We start from the raw sequence: 10,519 nt of genomic DNA, 5'->3' as shown, positions 1-10,519 counted from the left end.
TCACGCCCCTACACCATAAAGTTAAATCAACTCCAAGGTCAACCCAGGCCACTATAAGAAGGGACGCAGGGAAGAGGCTAAGGTAAGTCATTCAATACCCATTCTTCTATTGCATCTAGCCTCTCTAAAACGTTTCCTTTACTCAGGCATCAGAGTGATCCCCCGGAGTACAACCCGAATTCTCCAAGCCTTTATTTCTTTTCCTTTTTCAAGTTCTAGAGGTCGAAAGAGCAACCCCGCTGATTTTTACCGGGCAACAGTTGGTGCCGTCTGTGGGAATTTGCTTTTGAGAGGTGATCATCTTACTCTAGACCTCCAACATTCAAACAATGCCAACCACCCGCAGTTCTAGCTCCAGTCCGACCACCGAAAAGGAGTCGCCCCAGTCCATTCATTCCACACCTGCACTGTAATAACCCCAAAAAGGGTTATAGAAGATTAGTGAAGTGATTTTAAAAAATAAAATTAAAAATTAAAAATAATAATAAATTAATTAACTAATTAATTAATCAGATTTAAAAGAAAAAAAAATTTTAATTAATTAAAATTTATTTTTATTTTTATTAATAAAATATATTATTATTAATATTAATTAAATATATTATCATTATTATTATTATTTCCTGAAGCCTAGAAGCTTCAGGCTTCTTCTTCTTCTTCTTCTTCTTCTTCTTCTTTCTTTTCTTCTTCTTTTATTTTCCTTTTCCTGCAGCAGCGCAGGTCCTCTCTCTCTCCTCACGTTCTCTCTCCCTCTCTCCTCGATTTCGTGGCGGATTTTCGCCCGATCGAAAATCCGAAGATACCACTAGACTCCATTCGCCGCTACCGTCATTTCTACCGGAGCGGATCGGCGGTACGAGCGACGTAAGTATATTCCCTGGGGTAAGCTATTTTTCCATTTTTCTTTAATTTCTTACAAAATATAAGCCCAATTGACAAACGGACACCACCACAAGAATCTAGGGATGATTCTCTAAAAGTCTAGTGGGACGGAATTCTCATGGGGGTGTCGGGCTAAATCCCCAAATTTGGGGTGCGGGGGTTCTTAAGGGGCTTATTTTTAATTAATTAACATTAATTTAGAAATGCTAAAATATTGAGCATTTTGGGTTGCAGTAGGATTTCTGGAATTTAGGACCCGGATGAGGGCCCAGGTGTAATTTTGAGACCTGCAGGCAAAATTTAGAAAATTAAGTGAGGGTGTTAAATAATAGTTTAAATATTAATTTGAGGTATATGGAGTTTAGGGAAGGCTAGATGGGTATTATTTTGGAGAAATAGATTAATTAATTTGGGAAAAAATGTAAATTGCAGGAGTTGAATTTCGGACGCCAAGGGCGTAGAATTTGGGATTCTAGGGAGACTCTCAGTAAGTCAGGTAAGGGGAATAAATTATAGCAGTGTTTTTAGAATTATTACTTGAATGAATACGTGAAATTGAGCATATGATATTTTGTCTGAAAATTATTATGATATAAATATCAGATAAATTGTGTGGCATTTGAGTAATTATAAATTGTGATATTTTGGAGTGTAAAATATAATAATGTGTAATTCTGAGAAAATATTGAAATGAGAATTATTGATCTAATTAGTGAAAAATAATGTAATATGGTATTATTATATGAGTAGAAATGTTTTGCCTGGAAAATGAGATTTTGTGAATTATTGATATTGGAAAATAATGAAATGTGGTATTTATTTGTGAGTGGAAATTATTTGCATGAGAAATAAGTATTTTGGGAAAATGTGAAAAATACATGAAATATGATATATGATATTACGAGATGATGAAATGTGCATAGAAAATGATGAGAATATTTATATTGAACTGAATTGTGATATACTGAAATATAATTGATGAAATGTCATTACCGCATAATGATTGCGGGTATGTGGTGGTAAACCCTGTTGGATGGTTATGATATTTAGTACGGTACCGTTGCAAGTGGTGTTAGTCGACTATGCCATTGTGTAGGGTTGTTGAGCCCCCTGAGTCCGGATCAGGGTATTAGGCCGGCCAGTCGTACTACAGACGGGATATGTGATATGATATTTGATCTAACCGGGTCGGCCAACCGATTTTAGATCCAGCCTTCGGGCCGCACAACCTTGACCATGGGGGGAAGCATGGCGTGTATAGAAAGATCCTCAGGGTGGCCACGAGTTACAGACGCGATGTTGGTATTTGATACCGAGGATACTCATGAGCCGAAAAGTAAAGTGAAAATGAAAAGTGAAAGAATGATTAAATTGGCTAAAATGAGGAATGAAAGAAAGAATGGAAATTGAGAAATAGAGAATGATAAAATTGAGAAATGGAACAATGTGAGTTAATAATTTAAATAATTAAGGCAAAGTGAAACTCTCCGCCTAAGGGCTTACTGAGTAAGGTGAGTGCCCTGATGGGTATCAGATGTGGCCATACCTGGCTGCATAACATGTTAGGGCAGAGGGAAATTACATGTATAGGCGGGTAATCTTCCCTATTCTCAGGAATTTCGCAGGTAAATATGTGTTGGAAATCATTGAATTTGATAAATGATTTTAAAGCTTATAAAAGCTTGTGTTGTATATCTATATGATTATGTGTATGTGAATACAGTGTATTTTCTCAGATGAAATGGTGATTTGAAAAATAAAGTGTATTATAATTGTACTCATTTGGCCACACACTGTAAATAATTTATTCCTTCTTACTGAGATGTGTCTCACCCAATTTATCTAAATTTTTCAGGGAACAGAGACCGGCCGGGTGATAGAGCTCCGTAATAGTAGAGAGCTGAGACCCTGATACATAGGGTGAGTTTTTGTACTAGGGGAGATGTAATTCCCCTAGAGTTGAATAGTAATTTTTAGTATGGGAAGGTAATGTGAATATTTGTATGTATGTTGATACTCTGGGTATTTTATTTTGACTGATATGTGTATATTGTCTTCCGCTGTTAGGTTGAATATAATAAAATACTTTTTACCCAGTACCCAATGCGGGTCGGGTTGTATGAATGGTACTAGGATTATTGACGTGGCCGATTTGTGAATGTTGTGAATTTATGACGTGATTATTTATTTATTATAAAAAAAATTGTATGAAAATCGGGGCGTCACACGCACAACCATCCGGGGTCACCAGGGAAAAATTTCTTGCTTTTCAAAAGAAAATGGAGGATATGTTCCACCTGATTTTACAGCAAAAAAGTTAGGAAAAGCATGTCCCCCATCAACATCAGGTGTGTAACGACCCACGGAATTATGGTATTTAAATAATAAAAAGAAAGGGAAATAGAAGTCGGAAACAGAAGGAGGCAGTCGACTTCATCAACGACGTTGCATTTTGGAAAGGATAATCCCGATAAATTTTTCAGCTCCTCGTCGACGAATACAAGGGATTTGTTGACGAGGGTATAATAGGAGCTCGTCGACGAGAATAGGATTCGTCAATGAACTTTCTACAGCACTCGTCGACGAGGTGATGTGTCTCGTTGACGAGGAAATACCGAGGGGATGATTTTAGGGTTTCTGAATTTCGTTGACGAAGGGGAGAGTTTTTTGACGAATTTTATTTGGCCTCGTCAATGAGGTGACGTGGCTCGTCGACGAAGGCCACAGTTTAAATAGGCCTAAAATTCATTTTTGGCCAAAATTTCCTGCGCAAAACTTCTCTCTCTTACCCTACAGTTTCTCCTCCTTCTCACTAAGATTTTGGGTCGGATTTCCGCCGGTTCGACGATCTGAAGCCACCACGACGCTCCTAAAAAAGTTCTCTGCAAGTCTGTCGGAGCAGATCGTCGGTGGGGCTGAGTTGGAAACCATCCCAAATCCAGGGTAAGACTTTCTACCCAGTATTTAGTTAATTGGTAGTTATAGGTGTAGACACCCCATTTTTACCCAGGCCCGATATGATTATTATTATTATTATTATTATTATTATTATTATTTACATTGTTATTATTACTTCATTTTTATTTTTATTTTTATTTTTTGCTATAATAATAATTATTATTATTATTTTATTATTGTCATTTTTACTATTACTATTAGTATTATTATTATTACTAGTCTTATTATTATTATTTTATTGATAGTATCTTTATTATTTTTACTTTTACTACTATTATTTATTATTATTATTATTATTACCTTATTGATTTTATTATTATTATTATTATAATTATTATTACTATTACTATTTTCATTATTACCATAATAGTAAAAGCAAAAAAAAAAGAAAAGAAAAAGAAAAATAAAATCAAAAAGGAAGTTTTTTTTAGGGTTTACAGAATTTTTTTTTATAAAAGGGGGGCATAGCCAAGCCAAAGGGGAGGAGGCACAGACCAAAGAAAGAAAAATCTTACCTTGCAGTCTTGTGCGGCGGCAATGGAGTCGTTGGCGTTTGCGCAGTCAACTAGATGAAACCAATCGAGCAACGATTTCTTATCCGATTAATGCAAAACTTTATGAGGTGTTTCCTAACCCTTTCATCTTAATTTTCACCGTTCAGATTCTTCTTTTGAGTTTTCTCCCTTTGTGTTAATGTCTTGTACAGCCGTATTACCGCCGCAGCAGTGGAGTCATTAGTGTCTGCGCATCGAACTGGACGAAGCCAATCAAGCAGCGATTTCTTATCCGATCAATGCGAAATTTTACGAGGTCGTTTCTAACCCTTTCTTCTTAATTTTCACCGTTCAGATTCGTCTTTTTAGTTTTCTCCCTTTGTGTTAATTTCTTGCAAAGTCGTATCACCGCCGCAGCAGTGGAGTCATCGGCGTCTGCTCATTCAACTAGACGAAGGCAATCGAGCGGCGATTTCTTATCCGATCAATACGAAATTTTACCAGGTTGTTTCTGACCCTTTTATCTTAATTCTCACCATTCAGATTATTATTTTGAGTTTTACAATTTCATTTTAATTTATTACACAGCTGTCTCACCGCCGCAGCAGTGGAATCGTCGGTGTATGCGCATTCAACTAGATGAAGCCAATCGAGCGGCGATTTCTTATCTGATCAATCTGAAACCTTACTCGGTTGTTTCTAACTCTCCCTTGTTAATATTTACTGATTTGATTAATTTCTTTGAGTTTCATCTCTTGGACAACTTGTCCACACACACACAAACACACACATGCACGTGTGATGTTTTTGTAATTTGTTTATATATATATTTTTTTCTTCTTAATGTTATTTTGTATATATATTGCTATTGCGTATATATTGATGTTCATTATTGTTTATTATTTATTTATTTCTTGTGTACGATTGTATTATCATTTTGTCGTGTTCATAACATTGTTGTGGAATTTTTAATGCTATAATATTTATTTGAATAAATGATATTTATATTTAGCAACTTAGAATTGTAAGTAGCATTATACATTTAATTTAGTATTTTAGGTGACCGTGTACATTTAGTAATATAACATTTTAGGTAATATTATATATTATTATTATATTTTTAGTATGTTAATATACAAGGTATTAATTATTATGGTAAGTTTAATATTTTAGGTAATATTCTTTGTGTTTTGGTATCATGCTATTATATGGTATGTTTAGTATATATAGTATTATAGTAATCTATTACGTATTATATTATTTGTGGATATTTATTATTATTATTATCGTAATTATGTGTATTATGGTATGTTTAAGTATTTTTGTTTATAACGCACATGTAGTATTTTAATATTTGCTCATTATCTTAGTCTATATTATTGTTTATATTCTACTATTATTGGTATGTTAGATATTTTAGCTTCTATTATATATGTTGATTAGTATGTATTTTGGTATCCTAATATTCTAGTTTATTACTATTTTATTTACTTATTTATTATGTTTAAATTATTATATCTATTATTAAAACCTCCCATACTAATATTTTCCTATAAAACTTTTACTTACAATTTTAAAATGTGGGAGCGTATTTTCTTAAATAATTTTGATTTTAATCCCTATGATTTTATTGCGGGGGTATGAGCCTTTGGGCATCACGTACCCTAAGCTCTGAGGGAATATATGTATATATTTATTTATTTATTTATTTATTTATTTTCCCTATGTATTTATAAAATTATAAAAAGGAGTAATTTAAAGAATTGTTAGATTGACTTAGGGATAATTTCAAATTAATTAGGTACCGTTCGTAAGAACGGGCGCGTAGGGGGTGCTCGTACCTTCCCCTCGCGTAACCGAACTCCCGACCCCAACTCTGGTAATGTAGACCGATTCTACCCCTAACGGGGTAATAATCATGTGTTCTAACCGCATTAAAGGTTAGTGGCGACTCCTACACCATATTTTTCCTGAAAATATTAAAATGATTTTTAATTTCGCCGCCCGGGGCACACGCGCTCCAGGGACGTCGCGACAATAGGAAATGATGTACACGTAAAAATACTAAAATTTAGTACTGGAAGTTTTCATTTCTAGGATGTTGAGTTGGGAACCCTGCGGGTGCAGGACAGATTTTCTTAGGGGCTTTTCAAGAATCAGGTAAGGGGATAAACCAAACTAGTATTTTTTTTTTTTTTTTGAAAGATATGTATATTGATATAACATTTGATTTCAGGAAAATAAATATAATTATATATGATTTATATTTGGAAAAATGCTGTTGAAAGTGATGATATGTTAAATATACGGAAAACTTGTTTAGTGTGGCATGAGTAGAAATTAATATGAAATACTGTTTTCTGGAAATGTGAATGATACAGATTTTTATAATGAAAAACCGGCGTATGGGCCAAGATTTTCATATATTTGTCGGCGTATGGGCCAAGCTATGTGCATGATTTGTCGGCGTATGGGCTGAGCTATGTGTATGATTTGTCGGCGTATGGGCCGAGCTATATGTATGATTTACCAGCGTATGAGCTGAGCTATGTATATGTTTGCCGGCGTACGAGTCAAGCTATGGAAATGATTTGCCAGCGTACGGGCTATGCTATGATTTGCCGACGTACGGGTCGAGCTATGGTAAAATGTGTAATACCAGCATATGGATCGATGATTTTTATGATATACGTATATATGCAAAATGATATGATTGATTTGATAATTAATGATATGAAATATTCATGTATCACAGTTTTAGTATATGTTATATGATATGAGAACCTGGTTGGCTTGGTCTAGGTTAGCATTTGCACGGTACCGTTGCTATGTGTCCATGGTTTTTGTAATCATGATATTTGTATTAATGCCGCTGTACGGAGTGGTGTGATATTGGATGGTCGATGTGGTTTTTAAGAAGTGTGTGAGCGCCCCTGGTGTATGGACCAGGTCAGGTAGAGCCATCAAACTTACAGACTATACTTTTGACTTGGCAGTGGTCGGCCAACCATTGTCAGGTCCCGCTTTCGGGCCACACAACCCGGTCATGTGGGGTTAATACATGACAACAGTCAGCTAACCTACCAGAAATGTTTTTTTATATTATTATTATATGAGATGAAGTATGTTTATGAAAATGCAGTATGTTTTGCCATGTTTTGATGATATATATATGTTTTCCCAGATTTGACAAAACAGTTACTGAATATGTTCTGTATGTTATATGTATAACACAGAATACTTATGTTGTCACACACTGGTATTAGTTTATTTCCCTTACTGAGAGGTGTCTCACCCCAAAATTTTATAAATTTTTTAGAAGCCCCAGATAATAGTGCGGGAAAAGCCCCGTTGATCTAGTGTTGTCTGTTTGCCCTCTTTGAAGGGTAAGTTTCAGTAGGGACAGTTGGATTTCGTGGGAAATGTCCTTAGATTTTGTTTTTGGGATGTATATACTGAAATACAATGAATATAGTGACTCTGGTATTTATGGTATTGTGATGGATATTTTGGTATTTATGATAATGTGATTGTATGTTTCTTGCTGCTTAAGCTTCCGTTATGTGTTATGATGTATCGCTGGTACCCACAGGTCTAGGTGGATTATGATCTGCTGAGATTTATGATATTGATTTTATTATAAAAAAAAATGTCAAAATTAAGCAGGTCGTTAGAATTTGGTATTAGAGCGTAGGTTACTAGGTTTTGTAGACTTTAGAATGCAATGGAAACAATACCAGAGTTTAGGAAATGATTTGAGGTTTTGTTCTATAGTCTAGAGGCAGGACTTCCATGGTAGTTTCTGTGTTTTTCCTAGGGTGACGATTTCACATAGTAAGCTATTGTCGGGTTGTATTCCTAGAATGTAGGACTGGGGATTAGAAATGAGTTGGAAATGTTGAGATAAGTGGCAGTGATGGAGCAGGACCATCAGGTGCAACTAGGACCGACTCTGACGCAGTATTACGTAGCGTGACTTAACAGGTTATGGCTGAGATCACTAAGAGCTCGAGAGAGCAGGGTGGTCCATCTGCAAGTTATGGGTGTACCATAGAGAAATTTATGAAGATGAATCCTTCGGCGTTCTCAGGTGGAGTTGATCCTGCAACCGCTGAGAACTGGATGCAGGAGACCGAGAAAGTCTTGGTTGTATTGCAGTGTACAGAGGAACAAAGGGTCCTCTTTGCCACCTATAGACTGACAGGAGAGGCCGAGAGGTGGTGGACTGCGATGAGACTGCTAGAGCAGCAGAGGGTGATTCCGATAGCCATGACATGGGACCGGTTTAAAGAATTGTTCTTCAATAGGTATTTTCCAGCTACTGTCAGGGAGGCTAAGGTAGAAAAGTTCCTGAGTCTGAAGTAGGGACAGCTATCTATCTAGCAGTATGCGGTGCGTTTCATCGAGCTCTCTCGTTTCGCCCCATACATTGTTCCTGATGAAGTGAAGAAAACGAGGCAGTTCGAGAGAGGCTTGAGGCGGAACATATTCAAGCAGGTGGTGGTGCTGCGGATCTAGGACTTTACTGAGTTAGTCGACAAGGCAGCCTTGGCAGAGATTGGTGAGCATCTTAATGTAGAGGAGCAGGGACAGAGGAAGAGATCTACATCTACCGGCTACCAGTAGGGTCATATACCGGGTCAGTGGAGGAGTGGAAACCATGGTAGAGGGTGGAGACAGGAGACGAGAGGACACGATGTAAAAACCTGCTTAGTTTCCATGTTTTTTTTTTTTTGATATTCTACATGCTCTGATACCATATTGAGGGGTAAACCCAATCATTAGCCTAAGCAGCGAGAAGTAGAAATCAAATAAACATATCCATATACATAATGAAATACAATACCAGAGTGCTAACAGGTTTTCCAAAATTACATATATGACTGTTCCCAAAATATTCTCAACTAGTGAGGGCTATACAAAAACACTCCCAAAAATATACTCACTCTCTACTGACAGGGCAGTACTGTGGCCCCTCTATCTGTGAGCCTGATCTGCTCGCCTACCTGGATTACCTAAAAAATGATTCAACACTGAGATGAGCCAACGCTCAGTAAGATGAAATATGCTATTACTAGTGTGTGGCAAATGAGTTATAATATTATGAAAATCTGTTTTCATATAATCATGTATAACTAAATAGGTAAATACAGTATAAGTAATAAAATTCACCACCCTTTCCATGTTGCTTAACATAACAATATTGTAGGTTACTATTCAAAATACTTCTATTATACATAAGTATGTTCCCTATTTCTGTAAATCTGTACATACGTAATAGAAACTGAAAACTTTCCCTGTGGATAATTGTGTGTCATGATTTAACCCCTCATGACAGGGTTGTGCGACCCGTAGGTGGGATCTACACTAGCTGGCCGACCAGGGTAAATCACTATACTCCATTGGTCTGATCTGCCCACCTCAACCCATATCTGATGGGGAGTCTATCCACGTCAAGGGCCTAGGTGATCAACCTACTACCACGTATTATCTAAATAGGTGGTTGCACTCATAACATAATATTTGTAGCAACGGTACCGTGCTCTGTAACTATATGGTCCAACAGGGTCTGATACTATGTAATATATCTCTATATACAACTATCTGATTTACCATGATTCTGAAAAAACTGTAGTAACCATAATACTAAATAGATTGTAACTATAATCCATACGTCATAGTACTGAGAACTATATAATCATAACACTGAAAACTGTATAATCATAGTACTGAAATTCGTATAGTCATGATACTGATATTTGTATAATCATGGTACTAGAATTCATATAATCATGGTACTGAGATTCGTATAATCATGGTACTAGAATTCGTATAATCATGGTACTGAAATTCATAAAACATATCTCCGTACTATATTCATATTCTTAAGCCACATCATACTTTAATACATAATATTCATAATTTAATAAACTGTATAATATTTTAAAATTTCCTAGCATAGCATATTCCCCTTACCTGATTACTGGAAAGCCCCTATGGTTTTCTGGCCTAACACTTGCAGGGCCTCCTACGCAACACCCTGAAAACAACATTTGCCAAAATAAAATATCAGTATTTCTTTGCCTATATCATTTCCTATAACTGTTAGAAGGCCAAAAATGGACTAAAATGTCATACCCTGAATTTGGAATGAATTCCAACTTTGTTTCACCAACGATCCGCTC

General features: G+C 36.0%; 1 long non-coding RNA gene across 1 annotated transcript; it reads left to right on the top strand.

The window, feature by feature from the left end:
* Positions 1-803: 803 nt before the first annotated feature.
* On the top strand, positions 804-2,865 carry LOC131166451 (uncharacterized). The gene is made up of 3 exons (XR_009139853.1): positions 804-864; positions 1,315-1,378; positions 2,738-2,865. It is a non-coding gene; the product is annotated as an uncharacterized LOC131166451 (long non-coding RNA).
* Positions 2,866-10,519: the final 7,654 nt, after the last annotated feature.

The sequence above is a fragment of the Malania oleifera genome, chromosome 10 (genome assembly GCF_029873635.1).
Source record: "Malania oleifera isolate guangnan ecotype guangnan chromosome 10, ASM2987363v1, whole genome shotgun sequence".
Lineage (NCBI taxonomy): Eukaryota > Viridiplantae > Streptophyta > Magnoliopsida > Santalales > Ximeniaceae > Malania > Malania oleifera.
The sequence above is the reverse complement of the archived record's forward strand: the minus strand, read 5'-3'. Positions and strand labels throughout refer to the sequence as shown.